Source organism: Pongo abelii, chromosome 6 (genome assembly GCF_028885655.2).
Source record: "Pongo abelii isolate AG06213 chromosome 6, NHGRI_mPonAbe1-v2.0_pri, whole genome shotgun sequence".
Taxonomy (NCBI): Eukaryota; Metazoa; Chordata; class Mammalia; order Primates; family Hominidae; genus Pongo; species Pongo abelii.
In genome coordinates, this window is record NC_071991.2 from 131,584,671 (window position 1) to 131,607,248 (window position 22,578).

General features: G+C 39.4%; 1 protein-coding gene across 2 annotated transcripts in view; it reads left to right on the top strand.

The window, feature by feature from the left end:
- The window catches only part of LRGUK (leucine rich repeats and guanylate kinase domain containing), a 147,901-nt gene that overhangs the window by 107,081 nt on the left and 18,242 nt on the right, over positions 1 to 22,578 (top strand). The window lies entirely within an intron of this gene.

Consider the following 22,578-nt stretch of genomic DNA (forward strand, 5'->3'; position numbering starts at 1 on the left):
GCATGCGCCACCATGCCTAGCTAATTTTGTATTTTCAGTAGAGATGGGGTTTCTCTTGTTGGTGAGGCTCTCCCAGCCTCAGGTGATCTGCCTGCCTCAGCCTCCCAAAGTGCTAGGATTACAGGTGTGAGCCACCATGCCCTGCCAAGGATAGCCTATTCTAAATAAATAGTTGCATCAAGTCAGAACCATTGGCAGTGTTCAGTGGTCAAAAGAATCAGACTGATTACTGATTACTTCAGGCAAAAAGTCTTAGGCTGGGGCATATACAGATATAGTATGCTATATACATTTTACTCTTACTGAGTCACAATAGTTGTTGAGTGTTCTATGTGCGAGAAACAGTATCTCCCTGCTTCTACTTTCTGCATGTGGTGGCCCTCCCTCTCCTGGCTGGCCTCTTCCATTCGCCCAGAGGCTTTGCTCCCACTAGCTTGAGCACACTCTCATGCACCACCCAGCCTCGACTGTCCAGGCCTCTTGGCTCTGTGCTCATTCTTCCCAGGAACTTACTTCCATCTCTTTAATTCAAGTTGCTGAAGGCAGGAGAATCTACCCAGCCCAGCTTGACTTTTCAAGCCATGCTGTGGCAGTCATATTAGCCTGCCTGTGTGGTCACCTGTGGCAGGGCAGAAGGCACGACCTGTGGCTCAGGCTGTGGCTTCTCAGAGGCAGCAGGGGGTAGGTGGGTGCACGCTAAACATCTATAAATAAGATGAATTTGTTCCATGATACTGAGTGTAGGAAAGTCATATTTATCCAAAATCGATGAAATCTGGAATTGTTCCCATCCCACCAGGATTTGTGGGAAATCAAATGTCATTAGAAATGGGGATCACTCCCCATATTTGGATTAAGTTCAAGAATCCCGAGGGTTACACCATCCTGGGAAATTGCAGAAGGGCCTCTAGCCTCATAACCACCATGGTTGCCGTGGAGATGCTTCTTATCTAAGGCACTAAATCCCATTCTGAGCCAGTGGCCCTGGCATTCTCCATATCCTACTTTTTTCTACTATTAGTAGCTTTTTTCTTTTTCTTTTTTTCTTTTGTAGAGACAGGGTCTTGACATGTTGCATAGGCTGGCCTTGAACGCCTGGCCCCAAGTGATCCTCTCACCTCAGCCTCCCAAAGTGCTGGAATTACAAGCATGAGTCAATGAGCCCAGCTAACTAGTAGGGTTTTTTCTTATACCTACCCCTGAGATCTTGCTATACCTGGGGTAATGGGTAGAAGTCAACAGGTAAGGCTCCCTCTACATGAGGAACCTATCACTCTCTGTCCTTTTGGTCCTGGGAAATCCAGCTCTTTCCAGATCAGCCCACAGCTTTCTCTTCTGCCCTTGGTATTCCAGCCTTCTTGGATGGTGTGGCTTGATGCTTCTTGGACTTTCAAATACAGCATCAGTTCTTTAACGTCCCCTTGGGACATGGAAATCCAGAGTGCAAACCTTCAGACCACTAAATCCTGTCCATCTTTATTCCTTAGTGATAAGCCTGCACCCTGACAATCAGAGGCAGCCCATTTCCCAGGTGGGCTGTCCTAATGCACAGCTGGATTCACACTGATAGGCAGAAGCACATGCCATTGACTTGCACCGCTCTTCCACTTAATGGGTATTCATGGTTTATTTAAACGTGTTCAGAGATCATGTCCTTTGCAAGAACATGGAGGCCATTATCCTTAGCAAACTGATGCAGGATCAGAAAACCAAGTACCACGTTCTCACTTATAAATGATGAGGACACAAGGACACATAGACGGGAACAACACACACTAGGGTGTATCAGAGGGTGAAGGGTGGGAGGAGGGAGAGTATCAGGAAAAATAACTAATGGGTACTAGGGTTAATAACTGGACGATGAACTAGTCTGTACAACAAACCCCCATGACACAAGTTCACCTAACAAACTTGCACATATACCCCTGAACTTAAAAGCTAAAAAAAAAAAAACGTCCAATCTAAATATCAACTGTTAGAAAATGTTGGGGCCTAATTAAAGAGAGTGCTGGTCAGCTGGGCGCGGTGGCTCACGCCTGTAATCCCAGCACTTTGGGAGGCTGAGGTGGGCAGATCAAGAGGTCAAGAGATCGAGACCATCCTGGCCAACATGTTGAAACTCCATCTCTACTAAAAATACAAAACATTAGTCAGGTGTGGTGGTGCACGCTTGTGGTCCCAGCTACTCAGGAAGCTGAGGCAGGAGAATCGCTTGAACCCGGGAGGCGGAGGTTGCAGTGAGTGGAGATCTCGCCACTGCACTCCAGCCCAGGCAACAAGAGGGAAACTCCATCTCAAAAAAAAAAAGTGTTGATCAAGGGCAATAAGGTACTAAGGGGCTGGGGACAGGGGAACAGAACTGGAAAAAATAATAATAATAACCCACTCTGTGCTCTTAACTGTGATTCAGCCCTAACATTTAAATATAAAATGAAGACAGTATGGGGAAACCGGAGAGAGGAGAGGATGAAAAGGCAGTGTGAGAGTGGAAGGGGCCACCCTTGTGATGATCGATGGGGGAAAGGACCCAATATCCCAGGCCACTTGTTACTGGAAAGAGTTTCATGAACTTTTACACCAGATCGCTCTTTGCCTATGGTGCCCCTCCCTGAGAAACTGAGCAGCCGCATAATCCACAGCATCTGGAACCCAGTGTGGAGCATGTGTTGTGTCCAGTGTCGTCAGCACTGTGGCATTTACTGATCCCTGATGGTAGTAATTTGCAGAGCCCTGAGGTTATGGTGCCTTTGCCTTTCAGTACTAGCAGTTTAGGTGGAAATACAAATGTAACAAGGTAGTTTCATAGAAAAGCAAATCAAACCCCCTCAGAACTAACAGATTCACTCTTAAGAAATTAGGGCAAATATAATACTGAATTGCTGTTGTCATATATGTGGTGAATTCACCTAAGATTATGTTTGGTGCCTCATTTTTCTTTTAAAGATTATGAATTCAGTGCTCTTGGAACTTACAAGTATTTATCACATTTTAGGAGATCTCACAGGTTGTTAACCTTTTGCACAGCTGGTATAATGCTGCAAAACAAGCAACATACCTTTTTAAGACCATCACAACAGAAGATTCAATGAGACATTATGATGTGTGTTAGAGAACATACATTGCCTTTATGCAGCATTTATAATTTAGAAAGAGCTTTTGTGTAGGTTATTTCACATACCCCTCACTGCAACCCTAAGAAGAAGTTGTTGTTTTTTCTCATCTTACCTTCCCAAGGTAACTTTCCATGTCTTTTTGGAACTTTTTAGTGGATGGAAGAAAGTAATTGCAGCTGTCTCTGTCAAAAACCTTTATCTTAAATTATCCAAAAGAAAAAAGGCATTTTTGTGCTTTTTGGTGTCTTAAGTGTACATTTAATGTGTTTATATTTTCTTTTGCAAACTATTATGAGGGCTTTCACAGTGATGGACAAGGTAGAAATTCCCATCTCCAATGTGTGTGTGTGTTGTGTGTGTGTGTGTGTGTGTGTGTGTTTCTGGTTCTGTTTCTCTGAAGCACCATTCCCGCTTATGTTAAAGATTGCATTCTTTTTCTCCTGCTCAAATCCACCTCAAAACTCACTGTGTACATGAGGCCTTCTCTATACCGCCTCTGTAATCTAATATTCTCCTCTTCCCTTGGCCATCACATGCAATGACGTGTGTGAGCTGTGATTACAAAATAACGAGGCTGGTTTTGTGTGTGTCTTAAGGAAACCAGTCTTATTTCTTGGTAGTCACATATGGCACATGTCATAACTAGCTGGGTAAGTACATGTTTATGTGCATATTTCATCTATGTTCATTTCTATTTCCATTTAACTATTGGCTTCTTGACCCAAGAGGAAAAATGCACTAACTTTTGAATAATGTGACAGCCTTGCCATCTACTGGGTGATCTTACAAAAGCCACTTATCTGCTGAGATGCCATTTCCTCTTCTGTAAAGTACATACAGAGAAATAATAATACCTATCTTACAATGTCATTGTGTCAGATGCACATGAAACTTCTTTGTAAATGATTGACTACAGAACAAATGTTGTCGCTATGGCAGTGATGGTAGGCAGAGAGTGAGGAAGGACTCAGGCCCTCAGCTGTACTTCTTTATATTCAAGAACAGCAGCTCTCCTTTGGGGGATCATCAGCATCCCTGTATCACCAAGAACCTTCAGATACCTGAAAAGTGGTTAATTGGACTTCTGCTTCCACTAAAGGCAGACCTGGTAATTTGGAGTAACCTTCCTGCTGAGAACAACTAGGAAATCTGGATTAAAAAAATATCTACTTGAAGGAATCAGAGAATAAACAGAAGAGTGAAAGTTTATCTAGCCAGGAATTAGGGGAGGATGATCCTGAGAGGTGAACCTGGTACCAGAGGCCACTTATTCCTACGGACTTTTGCTAATTGAGGTAAACATGGCTGAGGGCTGAATTGACACTTTGAGAGTCTTGTGGAACTAGGACAATAACATCAAAGTATGATGTCCATCAAGGAGGTAAATTTAGTGAACGATGCTTTCTTTAGGTTGGTAACTGAAGGGCTGCAACCTTGGAGTAAAGGTGAACAAAAAGAAGTCAGGACTTCATAGGAGCCACAGTTAAAGTACTCTTATTTCTGAAATTATATTCAAAAGATCCCAGATGTCCCTAGGTCCATGGCAGAAAAAATATATATAAATAATGTAAATACACTGTCTAATGCATAATGAAAAATAACTAGGCACATAAGGACATGGGAAAACGTGAACTAAAAATAACAGAATCCCCAGATGATAGAAACAGGCCTACAAGAGCCTTCAGATTTTGGCAGCATTAAATACATATTTTGAAGCCTCCAAGTATTAATGTTATCAAAGCAAGACTTTAATGTGACTGCATTTATAATGGCCAAGATATAAGACAAAAACGTAAATTTCAGCAAAAGTGGAGAAAATAAAAAATAATTAAATGGAAATGATAAAACCTGGGGGGAAACAGTAACTGAAATTTACACCCAATTAGACACAGCTAAAGAGAGAATTAATAGACTGAAAAGTTGATAAGAAAAATAAATCTTAGAAACATAACAAGATGGGAAATACAGTGGAAGAGTGAGTAAGAGACATAAAGCAAATGTGAGAAGTTCTAACATATGTTATTGAATCCTAAAATGGGAGAAGAAGTGGAACAGAAACAAGATTTGAAGAAATAATGGTTGAAACTTTATGGTCCTGATAAAAGTCATCAAGCCATAGATTAAATAAATCTTAAAAACCCAACTTAGACACATATTTGTTTTGAAATCATATCATACTAAAATTAAAAACAAAGGAAAACATCTAAAGAGCAGTCATAGGGGATAAAATTACTTTCAAAAAAAGTAATAACAATTAGGTTGACAGCTGACTTCCCTAAAGAAATCATGAAAGCCAGAAGACAAAGAATATCTTTAAGGTGATAAATTATTGCCCTAGAATTTTGTACCCAGTGAAGATATCATTTAAAAATGAAGGTGAATTAAAGGTATTTCTAGACAAAGAAACAGAATTCGTCACAGGAAGCCTACATGAAAAGAAACAGTAGAGAATTTTCTTTTGGCAGAATGAAAATGATTTCAGATAGAGAGTGTTATAGATAGAGAAAAAAATGAAGAACAAGACAAAGGGTAATACATGAGTAAATCTGAATACATGAGTAAATCTAAAGGGTTGCTGACTATATAAAACAGCAATGGCTTTAACAATACATAGAATTAAAATGTATAAAATTAAAATACGGGGAATGAAGGAAAAAATATAAATGTATTTAACACCACTGAACTGTACATCTATAAATGGTAAAGATGGTAAATTATATGTGTGTATTTTACCTCAATAAAAAATGTTTAATTAAAGTATAGAAATTAAAAATAAAACTAAATTTATGACAACAATTATAATAAGTCAAGAAGGGTATAAATGGAGATGAAATGTTCTAGAATCCTTGCATTTGAAGTCTAGGAAGAGGGTAAATGTCATAATATCAGATTATCAGGTTTTGATGAGTCAAGAAAACATATTTTAATCTCTAGGATGATACTAAAAGAAGATTAGGAAATGTGTTATTTTTAGTCTAATTGGGGGGAGGAGTAGAATAATAAATAAATAATTCAACATGGTGTCAGAGGTCATAGCCAGTGCAATAAAGCATAAACAAGAAATAAATAGTGTAAAACTTGAAAATAGTTAATAAATGCATTTGGCAAGATTATTAGAAACATAAAACATATAAAAATAAACTTCTACCTAATAGCAACAATTTTAAATATATTTAATTTTTTAAAAATATATTTTCAGGCCGAGTGCGGTGGCCTACGTCTGTAATCCCAGCACTTTGGGAGGCTGAGATGAGAGGATCACTTGATGTCAGGAGTTTGAAACCAGCCTGGCTAACATCTCTACTAAAAATACAAAAATTAGCTGGGCATAGTGGCACACATCTGTAGTCCCAGCTACATGGGAGGCTGAGGCACGAGAATCACTTGAACCTGGGAGACTGGAGGTTGCAGGGAGCTGAGATCGTGTCATTGCGCTCCAGCCTGGGTGACAGAGGGAGACTCCATCTCAAAAAAAAAAAAAATCTATCTATCTATCTATCTATCTATCTATCTATCTATCTATCTATATGTTCAGTAACATCTAAAGTGTCAAATATTTAAAAGGTGTGTAATGCCTCTATTCAGAAAAATGTAAAACATATTTTCTAGAAAAAGTAAAGACCTAAAAAGTGGAGAGATAGACCATGTTTATGGATTGCATGGCTCCATATTATACAAATGTCTGTTTTCTTCAAATGGGTCTATATGCTCAAAGCAATCCAGTCAAAAACATTCTCACGTTTTTGTGGAAATTAATAATCTGATTTTAATATGTATCTGAAAATGCTGGTATCACCAATAAAATAGACAAGTAAAATAAATAACAGCCCAGAAATAGATCCATGCACACATGGAAAGTTGATTATGAAAAAAGTGACACCGCTGAGCAGCAGGAAAATGATGCCTTTTGTATAGCATTAATTAGATATAAATAGGAACAAAATTAGATTTAACCCTGATCTCACACCATATATAAAAATTAAGGTAGATTATCTGTAAAATGTGAAAAGCAAAATAATAGTAGTTCCAAAAAAAGTAAGATAATATTTTTATGATCATGGGGTCACGATTTCTTAAATGTAACACAAAAAGCATTCATTATGAAGGAAAAACCTGAAATATTGCAGTACATGAAAACTAAGATCTCCTGTTAACTGAAAACACAGCATTAAGGAGGAAAAAAAGACTACAGAGAGTGAGGAGATATTTGCCATAACTATAACCAACAAAGTGTATCCAAAATATATAAAGAACTCCTATAAATTATTTAGAAAAAAATAGGTAACCCATAGGAAAATCCCTTCACAAAATAATATCCAGATAGCCCATATTCTTATGAAGAGATATCCAGCCTTATTACTAGTCAGGGAAATGCAAAATATAATCACGATGAGATACTACTATGCATAAACTAAAAGTACTAAAATTATAAAGACTATCAATATGTGGGGCAATGGAAACTCTTATAAGAACTGATGGGAAATTAAATTGGTATACCGTGGAAAATAGTCGAGCATTATTCACTAAAGTTGAACATGCAGATACCCTATACCTCAACCGTGGTATTCTTGTGTATATACCCAATAGAAATGACCGGTTATGTGTACCAAAAGATATGTGCAAAAATGTTTGTAGTAGCATTGTTCATAATAGTCCTAAACTAGAAATTCACATGTCCATCAGCAGTAGAATGGCTATGTAAATTTTTGAATAGTCATATAATAAAATATGTACAGTAATGTAAACCAACAAACTTAACTTCTTGGTTGTATTTCACAAACATACTGTTGAACTAAGGAATTCTAACTCAAAAGAATACATGCTATACATGCCGTCTGATTCCATTAATATACAATTTAAAACAGGCAATATTAAACCACAGTATTTAGGAAAGCACATTTAGGTGATAAAACTATAAAGAAGAAGTGGTTACTGTAAAAGTCAGGAGAGTGCTTATCTCCAGAGGGGGAAGATGGTGGTAACAGTTGAAAAGGGTCTTGAGGGACCTGGAGACGCTGGCAATTGTTTGTGAGGTTTAGGAGGCCACCTGGTGAACTAGAATGCTATTTGTTCTGTTCATTAGCTGGACAAGCCGCAGTGAGTTAACATAACCCACTCTGGGATTGGGTAGGATTTTTCTGAGGGCTGTAGTTTGAAAAATTAAGAGTAATCTATAAGGCGAGGATCCAAGGGTGATGCTGAAGCCCAGACCAGCCAGAGTCCAACTTGATGATCCATCTGAAGGATTTGAAGAGAGTGAGGATCCATGGCAGTAGCCCACATTAGGGGGAGACCCACCTTACCACCCCACTGAACATAAATCTGAGAAAAGTGAAATAATGAGTCAAGGGAGGTGTGGCCATGTAAGAAAGTAGTGTCTGTGGTCTGTGATAGTTTATTGGCAGATGAGTTCATTCTGTCATTGCTATTGATCAAGCTTAGAAAGAGCCTTTGCTCTCATAGCCATCGTCTCCATTCCCATATTCAAAAGGACCTTCCTTCCTTCCTTCATTTTTTTCCATCCTCCCTTCCTTTCTTCTTTCCTTTCTCCCTTCTTTCCTTCCTTCCTTCTTTGTTTCCTCCCTCCCTTCCTTCCTTCCTCCCTTCCTCCCTCCGTCCCTCCTTTCCTCCCTTCTTTGCTCCCGTTCTCCCTCTCTTCCTCCCTTCTTTCCTCCTTTTCTCCCTCTTCCTCCCTTCTTTCCTTCTTATCTTCCTTTTCCTTTCCTTCTTTACTTTCTCTCTCCCTTCCTTCCTTTCATTTTTCTCTTCCTTCCTTCCTCTCTTCCTCCCCGCTTCCTTCCCTTCCTCCCTTCCCATCCCTTCTTCCCTTCTTTTGCCTTCTTCCTATTTCCTCACTTATTTATTTATCTACCCATCCTATATTTGTTGAATTCTTATCATGTATGTAGGATATTGATTTGATTTTTCAATATCAGCAGACATTTCCTCATCAGACCCTGCTGCAGACACTAGAACAATATGGGCCTGGTCCCTGTCCTTATAGAATTAATATTCTAGTAGTGAGATCTTCTGGTCTACTTGTACTGATGGGATAAGGTCAGTGTATCCCTAGCCCTCTTACTACTACCTTCTTTCTTTGAGTAGAAAATGGGCTAATGGAATGTGGAAATCCTCAGTATTACTGACTTCCAATATACTGACAGTTGTTTTTAATTTTTTTTTTTTTTTTTTTTTTTTTGAGACAGGGTCTCACCCTGTCATCCAGGCTGGAGTGCAATGGCACGATCTCGGTTCACTGCAACCTCCGCCTCCTGGGTTCAAGTGATTCTCCGGCCTCAGCCTCCTGAGTAGCTGGGATTACAGGCACGTGCCACCACACCTGGCTAATTTTTTGTATCTTTAGTAAAGATGGGGTTTCACCATGTTGGCCAGGCTGGCCTCGAACTCCTGACCTCATGATCTGCCCGCCTCAGCCTCCCAAAGTGCTGGGATTACAGGCATAAGCCACTGCACCAGGCCCTTTATTTCCTATTCCTAAGGTCACTGGAGGTTTCCTCTAAAACCTAAATGACTTGTCTTTGTTAGGAAGAAATGCACAAGAATATTATTTTTTACTCTTCGATCTGAACAAAATCTGCTAACATCACATTTCTTGATTGCTACTCCAATCATTTATAAATATAAAATTATTTCTATAAATGTGATCATAATTTAATATGAATTTAGATAATTTAATAAAATATCCAATTTACTCATTTTCTCATTCCTTGCTTATACAATTCTTTGTTGCTTTATTTCTTCTCTCTTCGCATCTTAAATGGTACTTACTTTTCTGAATGACTCCCAAAACACATTAATTTGAACATCTCTAAGAGAATCTTAGAGAACTGTAAATGTAATTTTAATCAACCTTACTTCATAAACACTTAAACATTTTTCTTTGCAGGTTTGAGTAAAAAAAAGTGCACAGCTCTTTTCTTACTGTTGCAAAAAATATATAACCAACCCTATCAGTGAGAGGTTTTTATTTTTCCAACACTCATGTATAGGTTACAGATGTCTAAGTGTCTAAGTTCTTGTGTGTTACTTGCCAGATATCGTTATACTTCAGTCTCCCTCCCTGATAGTAACCCAGTGCTCTTTGCATGGTTGGCTCCCTGGAAAGCATACATGAAGGCTATGCTGACTTAGTTAAGGCTTCTTGCTCTGGATTTCCTATTGTGACTAGGTTTTTCCTTCTAGAAGAAGCTTGACTTCCTTTACCTCCATCATATCTGTTTCTTCAACCAGCTCCTCCAACACCTTTACTCCTGAAGCAGGCCAAGTCACTGAGAGACAATTCTCAGAAAGAAAAATTGCTGAATGACCAATTCATTGAGAGACAATTTAGCAAATATATGTGTACAGCAGACAACGCCAGTACAGTCCTGTAAGTACCAACTGTACGAAGGGGATATGAGAAAGTGGACCTGTGGTGACAAAGTATTAGGCACTTGCATCCACCAAGCACCATTTCCTTTCAATACTCTCAGGACCCAGGTCAGCTCAGGGAAGAGGCTGCTTGTCCAAGTATCACACAGCTTAGGAATGTCTATTTTGATTTCAGAAGAAAAATGCCTTCTTCTACTCAGGTGCATTTTTCAGTATTAACACATCAATGTGCATCTTTTTTATTTTATTTTATTTTTTTTTGAGACGAAGTCTTGCTCTGTCGCCCAGGCATCAATGTGAATCTTGAGAGAAGACATTTGATTTCCAGTATCTTTGGCCTCTGCTCTTTGTGTCTAATTTGAACTCAGGATCCTCATGGCTCTAAACAAAGCTTGTCCAACCCACAGCCTGCCGGCCACATGTGGTCGAGGACAGCTTTGAATGCAGCCCAACACAAATTCATAAACTTTCTTAAAACATTATGAGATTTTTTTTGCAATGTATTTTTTTTTTAGCTCATCAGCTATTGTTAATGTTCATGTATTTTATGTGTGGCCCAAGACAATTATTCTTCTTCCAATGTGGCCCAGGGAAGCCAAAATATTGGACACCCCTGCTCTAAACTGTTTCATTTTCAATATGTCTTTTGTCATAAAAAAAAAAAGCCTCGGTTAGGTTCATAGGGGCACAGATCAGCATCTCAAAGCTGTTCTCCTGCTCTTCATGAGGCCAATTCTCAATATCCCTTTTTCTAAGCATTATATGACCCTCAGATACCACAATCTGCTGCAGTTTCCCAGTCTCTTGGCGATCGCACACACTGGTCTTCCTGAGATGAGGTACTCCGCTTTGTTCATAGATGGTTTCCCAACATCTAATGTGGTTGTCTGACCCCCTGCATGGCTTCAATAAATTTTGCTGAACCTATGAATGCATAAAAGTGAATGGACAAAGGAATGATTTGTGATGTACTAGAACCCTTCCTCCAAAGTTTTCCTTTGATTCCTTTCTTCATTGTTGTTTCCAACTGGTAGGTGGGCAGGGAATAGATTATATAATGACTATCTTACTGTATCTCCAGTCCTCCTAGAATTAGCATCATATTCCTTCTCATGATAAATTTGTTCCTCTAAGAATAGATTTATTGTCTGAGCCGTTTTATTAAATCTTTGTTTTCCCCCTGCTTCTCTTGTTCCTTTTCAGTCTCCTTTCTCTTTTTCTTTCCAATTTCTTGATATTGGAGGATCTCAGGGCTCAGTTCTTTGTCCTTCCCTTTCTTTCTTTTCCCTTCCCTTCTCTCCTTTTTCCTTTTCTTCCTTTCCCTTCCATTATTTCCCTATCTACACTCACTTCTCCCAAAACTGAAATACTGATTGTTGCCCTAAATCTTACTCTTATTTGATGCCAACTCTGTATCTGCAGTTATCAGGCCAAAAACTTTGTACTCTTTTCTCTCCCAACCCAATATCCAATCTATCAAAAACTTCTACTGGCCCTACCTTCAAATTATTCTGGAATCCAGAATCTGCCCACTATTCTGGTCTACTCTTCCATTATTTATCACCTAGATCACGGCAGCCACCTCTTAAGCGGTCTCTTTGGTTCTACCCCTGCCCCTATAGGCTATTTGCAAACACAGAAGACAGAATGATCAATTGCAAACCTAAGTCAGATCATGGGCCCCCTCTGCTCAAATACCTGCAATTGCTTCCATGTTGCTCAGTGTCTTTCAGTTTCCTGCAAAGTCCTCCATGATCTTGTTCCCTTGGTGTCTCTGATCTCATTCCTAGTACTCCTCTTCCTACCTCAGCTCCACTGACACTGGCAAGTGATTGTACCTCTAACCCACCAGCATTCCTTCCTTAGAGCCATTGCACTAACTGTTTCTTCTTTCTGGAACACTCTTTCCCCAGATAGCCACATGGCTGACTCCCTTTCCTCCTTCAACTATTAACTCACATTTTACCACCTCTATGCTGTCTGCCCTGAAACCCTAATTTATACTGCAACCTGTATCCCCTACTCTGTGTCCTTCCTTGGCGCTCCCTAGCCCCTTTTCCCTGCTCTGCTTTTTCTTTTTTGAAAAATTCATATCACCCTCTAATGCATTAGGCTATTTGCTTATCTATTATGCTTGTTGTTGGTCTCTCCCTGTTAGACTATAAATCCTCCAAAGGCAGAAATCATTGTTACTCCCTGATGTATTCATTATTTTATACAATTCTAGGCACATAGTAGTGCTCAGTTAATACTTGCTGAATGAATGAAGGAACAGGAGGAAGTATAGTTTAGAGCACTGTCATGTGGGCAAGTCACATGTCTTCTCTGAGTCTTAGTTTTCTTATCTGTAGAGATAATAGTAATCAAGTCCTAGGTTATTGAAAAGATCAAAGGGGTTAGTTGACATCTCCCTCCCTCCAAAGGTAACCATCATTCTGACTCTGTAGTAACCAATTCCTTATATTCCTTTTTGGTTTTATTGCACAAGTGTGCATCCTTAGATTCTAGTTTAGTCTTGTCTATTTTAAAATAAATAATATATATTTACAGTATCTTTTAATCTACAGGTTCTCCACCCAGCCTTTTCTTTTCTTTTCTTTACAAGTTCCTGTTAAAGGACTCTGTTTAGACTGTAGCATCTCCCACAATTTGGGTTTTGCCAGTTGCATGCTTATGGTGCCGTTCATCATGTTCTTCTGCCCCTGAATTTCCTGCAATTGGCAGCTGGATCCAGAAGTTTGTTCAGATTCAGGGTCTGTTCCTTTAGCAAGGCAGTAAGTAGTGGTATTTATTTTTAATTAAAAGGTAGATAACATCTGTTTTTCTCTTTTTGTGATGTTCTTCTAGCAGAAGTTTCCTACACCCGTATGTGCCTATAGAGCCATACAGATATCCAGCTCTGAAAAGTAAAAACAAGCTTCTTTTCTGAACAGTTTATCAGGTACTGTGTTCTTTCAGTGACTGGAAGATTTTAACACTAAGAGGATTTGTAGGCAGAAATTTAAAAGAAGCTAGCAGAAGAAATTTCTTACACCTACTGTTATTATAGTAGCTGTTGTTCAATACCTAGTTCAATTAATATGCTGGGGATTGAAAACTGATGATTTTGTAATTCTATCACTTCATTTTCTTTTATTAGCTGGAATAATACTATAAAGAGATGCTTCTTTCATCTCTCATCAGTTCTTATAGGATCAGCAGGCTAAATTCTTTTTTCTTTCTTTTTTTTTTTTTGAGACAGTCTCTTACTCTGTCACCCAGGCTGGAGTGCAGTGGCACGATCTCGGCTCACTGCAACCTCCACCTCCTGGGTTCAAGTGATTTTCCTCCCTCAGCCTCCTGAGTAGCTGGGACTACAGGTGCCTGCCACCACACCCGGCTAATTTTTGTATTTTTAGTAAAGACAGGGTTTCACCATATTGGCCAGGCTGGTCTCAAACTTCTGACCTTGCGATGCGCCTGCCTCGGCCTCCCAAAGTGCTGGGATTACAGGTGTGAGCCACCACACCTGGCTAAGGCTTTTTTCAAGATAATGAATTGGCTCCCTTTTATTCTCTGAAGGTGACCAATTAATTTTAAATTATCATTTATGGTCATTATGATCTTCATTTAAGCATATTTGAAGGACACCACCCATTGCATTTTTTATCCTTATTGAAATTCATATTATCTTACCTTTGGCTAATGGAAGCCTTTTCAAGTTGGCATCTGTGTCGTTTAACATGACCTGTGGAATCCTTCATAGCTGGCTTTCTGTCTGTTATGACAAGATAATCCATGATTTCTTGTGCTTTCCCTATCCCAGACCTGGAATCAGTCTTTTCTTCAAGAAATCTTGGTTTCTTTAAGTGAGAAATGGTAGTGCAAGAACACATTGTTGTTACCAGGGATGTTCATTACTATTGGGGTGGTTGTCATTTCTAGGTCTTTTATGTGGATAGATAAAATAGTTCATGAATTCAGTTAATATTTCCAATTCAAATTCAGGACTTTCAAGATTTTTACTTAAATTTTTTTCTATTATGTATTTCTCTTTCTTCCACACTGAGAACCCTGATTCTGAAAGACACAGGAGATGATACAATCTCCCATTAAATTACTCCTTTGATTTATCCCACCTTACACACAGAACAGTCTCAGAATAACAATACTAACACCACCAGCACCCATAATGAAAACCAAAAAATAGTTCAAAACATTTTTTGCAAATGTTCTCCCCCCCATTATTTATGGTTCATAGCTACACTATCAAAACATAGTCATTGAATACTCTCCTTTTGTATTAGTTCTCAAGTATGTACATACTTAATACTCATCATTAGACCATAGGTCAACACTGCTCTAGTTTTTGTTGTCTAAGCTTATTCTTTACTAGATACAAGAAGGATTATGGGAACAATATTTCCTGAGTTCTTGTATGTGGATAACAGTGTGTGATACACTTGTACTTTATACTGGAATTGTAGTTTTTATCATTACCCTGTTTCCTTGTTTTGTTTATTTTGTCAAGGATGCCTGTTGTTTGTATGTTGAGTCTTCTTTATCTTAAATATTCATCATTTTCTCTTGAGTCCTTTTTTACCTCTCTTCATTTTTTTTTGTTTAGAGTTTTTTACTCTGCTCACATTCTATTTTTCTTAAACCATTGTTTGTTATGTTTATTCACTCTTGTATTTCTTCTAGTTTAGTTTTCGTTTCTGAGGTGGGTTTTTTTCTTTATTTCTAATTCTTTCCTGAGTTCTGCCACCTAGTTCATGAATTTTTAAAATTGTAATTTCTCTGTTCCTTGATGTTTTGTGTCATTTTCTTAATGTCTTTTAGTTTATTCTGAAGTAGTAGATTGCAGATTGTTTTTTTCTGGTTTTATATGAAAGCTTTCATTGTCTGTTAGAATGTTACTCTCCTCCCTTTTCTCTCACAATAAATTTGGGATTCCACTAGATACTTTCTGTTGCTCATTTTTATGTGAAATTAGTTTTCTCAGACTTTTAGAAGGGAGCACAATTCCTTCAAATAGTATCAAAATACATGACAGCTTTCTTCCTGGGATTTCCTGGCTCTGTTCTCCTCTGACCCCACCCCTTTGGTCTAGGCCTTCTCTTTCTTTTGTTTCTGTTGGATCCGTTCTAATACACTTTTATTCCACTCCCATCACCTTCTCTGAGTGCAGAGCCTGTCTTAGCAAGGAGCCCCAGGGGGTCAGTTTCAAGAATTCACAGTTGACCCAGCTCCTTTAGAAGTTCCTATGACTTCTGGAGGTTCCAAGATGGCTGAACAGGAACAGCTCCAGTCTGCAGCTCCCAGCATGAGCGACGCAGAAGATGGGTGATTTCTGCATTTCCAACTGAGGTACCAGGTTCATCTCGCTGGGGCTTGTCAGACAATGGGTGCAGCCCACAGAGCAGAGTGGGGCATTGCCTCACCCAGGAAGTGCAAGGGGTCGGGGAATTCCCTTTCCTAGCAAAGGGAAGCCATGACAGATGGTACCTGGAAAATTGGGACACTTTCACACTAATACTGCACTTTTCCAATGGCCTAAGCAAATGGCACACCAGGAGATTATATCCTGTGCCTGGCTCGGAGGGTCCCACACCCACAGAGCCTCGCTCACTGCTAGCAGAGCAGTCTGAGATCGACCTGCAAGGTGGCAGCGAGGCTGGGGGAGGGGCATCCACCATTGCTGAGGCTTGAGTAGGTAAACAAAGAGGCTGGGAAGCTCGAACTGGGTGGAGCCCACTGCAGCTCAAGGATGCCTGCCTGCCTCTGTAGACTCCACCTCTGGGGGCAGGACATAGCTGAACAAAAGGCAGCAGAAACTTCTGCAGACTTAAACGTCCCTATCTGACGGCTTTGAAGAGAGTAGTGGTTTTCCCAGCACAGAGTTTGAGATCTGAGAACAGACAGACTGCCTCCTCAAGTGGGTCCCTGACTCCCGAGTAGCCTAACTGGGAGGCACCTCCCAGTAGGGGCCAAGTGACACCTCATACAGCTGGGTGCCCCTCTGAGACGAAGCTTCCAGAGGAAGGATCAGGCAGCAACATCTGCCGTTCTGCAATATTTGCTGTTCTGCAGCCCCCACTGGTGATACCCAGGCAAACAGGGTCTGGAGTGGACCTCCAGCAAACTCCAACAGACTTGCAGCCGAGGGTTCTGACTGTTAGAAGGAAAACTAACAGAAAGGACATCCACACCAAAACCCCATCTGTACATCACCATCATCAAAGACCAAAGTTAGATAAAACTACAAAGATGGGGAGAAACCAGAGCAGAAAAGCTGAAAATTCTAAAAATCAGAGCACCTTTTCTCCTCCAAAGGAACGCAGCTCCTCGCCAGCAACAGAACAAAGGTGGACGGAGAATGACTTTGACGAGAGAAGAAGGCTTCAGACAATCGGTAATAACAAACTTCTGCGAGCTAAAGGAGGATGCGCGAACCCATTGCAAAGCAGCTAAAAACCTTGAAGAAAGATTAGACGAATGGCTAACTAGAATAAACAGCGTAGAGAAGTTCTTAAATGACCTGATGGAGCTGAAAACCATGGCACAAGAACTACGTGACACATGCACAAGCTTCAGTAGCCAATTTGATCAACTGGAAGAAAGGGTATCAGTGATTGAAGATCAAATGAATGAAATGAAGCGAGAAGAGAAGTTTAGAGAAAAAAGAGTAAAAAGAAACAAACAAAGCCTCCAAAAAATATGGGACCGTGTGAAAAGACCAAATCTACGTCTGACTGGTATACCTGAAAGTGATGGGGAGAATGGAAACAGGTTGGAAAACACTCTGCAGGATATTATCCAGGAGAACTTCCCCAACCTAGCGAGGCAGGCCAACATTCAAATTCAGGAAATACAGAGAATGCCACAAAGATACTCCTCTAGAAGAGCAACTCCAAGACACATGATTGTCAGATTCACCAAATTTGAAATGAAGGACAAAATGGTAAGGTCAGCCAGAGAGAAAGGTCGGGTTACCCACAAAGGGAAGCCCATCAGAATAACAGCAGATCTCTCAGCAGAAACTCTACAAGCCAGAAGAGAGTGGGGGCCGATATTCAACATTCTTAAAGAAAAGAATTTTCAACCCAGAATTTCATATCCAGCCAAACTAAGCTTCATAAGTGAAGGAGAAATAAAATCCTTCACACACAAACAAATGCTAAGAGATTTTGTCACCACCAGGCCTGCCTTACAAGACCTCCTGAAGGAAGCACTAAAATGGAAGGAACAACCAGTACCAGCCACTGCAAAAACATGCCAAATTGTAAAGACCATCGATGCTAGGAAGAAACTGCATCAACTAATGAGCAAAATAACCAGCTAACATCATAATGACAGGATCAAATTCACACATAACAATATTAACCTTAAATGTAAATGGGCTAAATGCTCCAATTAAAAGACACAGACTGGCAAATTGGATAAAGAGTCAAGACCCATCTGTGTGCTGTATTCAGGAGACCCATCTCATGTGCAGAGACACACATAGGCTCAAAATAAAGGGATGGAGGAAGATCTACCAAGCAAATGGAAAACAAAAACAAAAGCAGGGGTTGCAATCCTAGTCTCTGATAAAACAGACTTTAAACCAACAAAGATCAAAAGAGACAAGGCCATTACATAATGGTAAAAGGATCAATTCACAAGAAGAGCCAACTATCCTAAATATATATGCACCCAATACAGGAGCACCCAGATTCATAAAGCAAGTCCTTAGAGACCTACAAAGAGACTTAGACTCCCACACAATAATAATGGGAGACTTTAACACCCTACTGTCAACATTAGACAGATCAATGAAACAGAAAGTTAACAGGGATATCCAGGAATTGAACTCAGCTCTGCACCAAGCAGACCTAATAGACATCTACAGAACTCTCCACACCAAATCAACAGAACATACATTCTTCTCAGCACCACATCACACTTATTCCAAAATTGACCACATAGTTGGAAGTAAAGTACTCCTCAGCAAATGTAAAAGAACAGAAATTATAACAAACTGTCTCTCAGACAACAGCACAATCAAACTAGAACTCAGGATTAAGAAACTCACTCAAAACCACTCAACTACATGGAAACTGAACAACCTGCTCCTGAATGACTACTGGGTACATAACAAAATGAAGGCAAAAATAAAGATGTTCTTTGAAACCAATGAGAACAAAGGCACAACATACCAGAATCTGGGACACATTTAAAGCAGTGTGTAGAGGGAAATTTATAGCACTAAATGCCCACAAGAGAAAGCAGGAAAGATCTTAAATTGACACCCTAACATCACAATTAAAAGAACTAGAGAAGCAAGAGCAAACATATTCAAAAGCTAGCAGAAGGCAAGAAACAACTAAGATCAGAGCAGAACTGAAGGAGATAGAGACACAAAAAAAACCCTTCAAAAAATCAATGAATCCAGGAGCTGGTTTTTTGAAAAGATCAACAAAATTGATAGACCGCTAGCAAGACTAATAAGAAAAGAGAGAAGAATCAAATAGATGCAATAAAAAATGATAAAGGGGATATCGCCACGGAGCCCACAGAAATACAAACTACCATCAGAGAATACTAGAAACACCTCTATGCAAATAAACTAGAAAATCTAGAAGAAATGGATAAATTCCTAGACACATACACCCTCCCAAGACTAAACCAGGAAGAAGTTGAATCCCTGAATAGACCAATAACAGATTCTGAAATTGCAGCAATAATTAATAGCCTACCAACCAAAAAAATGTCCAGGACCAGATGGATTCACACCTAAATTCCACCAGAGGTACAAAGAGGAGCTGGTACCATTCCTTCTGAAATTATTCCAATCAATAACAAAAGAGGGAGTCCTCCCTAATTCATTTTATGAAGCCAACATCATCCTGATACCAAAGCCTGGCAGAGACACAACAAAAAAAGAGAATTTTAGACCAATATCCCTGATGAACATCGATGCAAAAATCCTCAATAAAATACTGGCAAACCAAATTCAGCAGCACATCAAAAAGCTTATCCACCACGATCCAGTTGGCTTCATCCCTGGGATAAAAGGCTGGTTCAACATACGCAAATCAATAAATCTAATCCATCATATAAACAGAACCAAAGACAAAAATCACATGATTATATCAATACATGCAGAAAAGGCCTTTGACAAAATTCAACAGCCCTTCATGCTAAAAACTCTCAATAAACTAGGTATTGATGGGACGTATCTCAAAATAATAAGAGCTATAATAAGAGCTATTGATGACAAACCCACAGCCAATATCATACTGAATGGGCAAAAACTGGAAGCATTCCCTTTGAAAACTGGAACAAGACAGGGATGCCCTCTCTCACCACTCCTATTCAACATAGTGTTGGAAGTTCTGGCCAAAGCAATCAGGCAGGAGAAAGAAATAAAGGGTATTCAATTAGGAAAAGAGGAAGTCAAACTGTCCCTGTTTGCAGATGACATGATTGTATATTTAGAAAACCCCATCGTCTCAGACCAAAATCTCCTTAAGCTGATGAGCAGCTTCAGCAAGGTCTCAGGATACAAAATCAATGTACAAAAATCACAAGCATTCTTATACACCAATAACAGACAAACAGAGAGCCAAATCATGAGTGAACTCCCATTCACAATTGCTTCAAAGAGAATAAAATACCTGGGAATCCAACTTACAAGGGATGTGAAGGACCTCTTCAAGGAGAACTACAAACCACTGCTCAACGAAATAAAAGAGGATACAAACAAATGGAAGAACATTCCATGCTCATGGATAGGAAGAATCAATATTGTGAAAATGGCCATACTGCCCAAGGTAATTTATAGATTCAATGCCATCCCCATCAAGTTACCAATGACTTTCTTCACAGAATTGGAAAAAACTACTTTAAAGTTCATATGGAACCAAAAAAGAGCCCACATTGCCAAGACAATCCTAAGCCAAAAGAACAAAGCTGGAGGCATCACGCTACCTGACTTCAAACTATACTACAAGGCTACAGTAACCAAAACAGCATGGTACTGGTACCAAAACAGAGATATAGACCAATGGAACAGAATAGAGCCCTTGGAATTAATACCACACATCTACAACCATCTGATCTTTGACAAACCTGACAAAAACAAGAAATGGGGAAAGGATTCCCTATTTAATAAATGGTGCTGGGAAAACTGGCTAGCCGTATGGAGAAAGCTGAAACTGGATCTCTTCCTTACACCTTATACAAAAATTAATTCAAGATGGATTAAAGACTTAAATGTTAGACCGAAAACCATAAAAATCCTAGAAGAAAACCTAGGCATTACCATTCACGACATAGGCATGGGCAAGGACTTCATGACTAAAACACCAAAAGCAATGGCAACAAAAGCCAAAATTGACAAATGGGATCTAATTAAACTAGGAGCTTCTGCACAGCAAAAGAAACTACCATCATAGTGAACAGGCAACCTACAGAATGGGAGAAAATTTTTACAATCTACCCATCTGACAAAGGGCTAATATCCAGAATCTACAAAGCACTTAAACAAATTTACAAGAAAAAATCAAACAACCCCATCAAAAATTGGGCAAAGGATATGAACAGACACTTCTCAAAAGAAGACATTTATGCAGTCAACAGATGCATGAAAACATGCTCATCATTACTGGCCATCAGAGAAATGCAAATCAAAACCACAATGAGATACCATCTCATACCAGTTAGAATGGCGATCATTAAAAAGCCAGGAAACAACAGGTGCTGGAGAGGATGTGGAGAAATAGGAACACTTTTACACTGTTGGTGGGACTGTAAACTAGTTCAACCATTGTGGAAGACAGTGTGGTGATTCCTCAAGCAACTAGAACTAGAAATACCATTTGACCCAGCCATCCCATTACTGGCATATACCCAAAGGATTATAAATCATGCTGCTATAAAGACACATGCACATGTATGTTTATTGCGGCACTATTCACAATAGCAAAGACTTGGAACCAACCCAAATGTCCAACAATGATAGACCGGATTAAGAAAATGTGGCACATATACACCATGGAATACTATGCAGCCATAAAAAAAGATGAGTTCGTGTCCTTTGTATGGACATGGATGAAGCTAGAAACCATCATTCTGAGCAAACTATCACAAGGACAGAAAATTAAACACTGCATGTTCTCACTCATAGGTGGGAATTGAACAATGAGAACACATGGACACAGGGTGGGGAACATCACAGGGGTGTGGGGCAGGGGGAGGCATAGCATTAGGAGATATACCTAATGTTAAATGATGAGTTAATGGGTGCAGCACACCAACATGGCACATGTATACGTATGTAACAAACCTGCACGTTGTGCACATGTACCCTAGAACTTAAAGTATAATAATAAAAACAAACAAAAAACAAAACAAAAATAAATAAATGAATAAATAAATAAATAAATAAATAAAAAGTTCCTATGACTTCTTATACTCAAACACTACTGGAGTGGGAACAACCCCTCTTCTGTTTCAGCTGTGGTTCCCAGATTGCCCTGCTTTGCTTTTCAGTGAATATTTTTCAGCTGTCTTGGCATTCCCCTGTTTCCAGTTCTTTCAGTCACCATGCTGCTTCCTTCAGCTTCCTTCTGCATAGACACTCACACCATGCAGGTGTTGTGGCTATCATCTGACTTCCTCCTGCATAGATACTGATACCGTGCAGGTGTTGTGGTTATGAAAGCCCCACCTGTATTTTGGGGTTTGAGGAGATACCCTGTCACCTGGTTTTGCTGTAAGTTTTTTGACGTGTTTTTGATTTTGCTATTTAGTTGCTATGTTTATTTTTATGTGGAATTCTAGAAGATCCAAAAAGTATGCTGCCACTACTGCTGTCATCTTCTCAGTTATAATAAAATTAAATTAAGCATAAATGAGGGAAAAAGTAAGGGTGGTATAAAATGAAATCACAGTAGTAAATGGTGTACTACTATAAAGTGATTCCCAGCAAAATAATAAATTCACGGGAGAGTGAATAAACACAAAAAATAAAGTAAATTCACAGCAGACTTGGTTAATATATAGTTATTTTATAGTAATGTCAAGCTATTTAGATATATTCATGCAA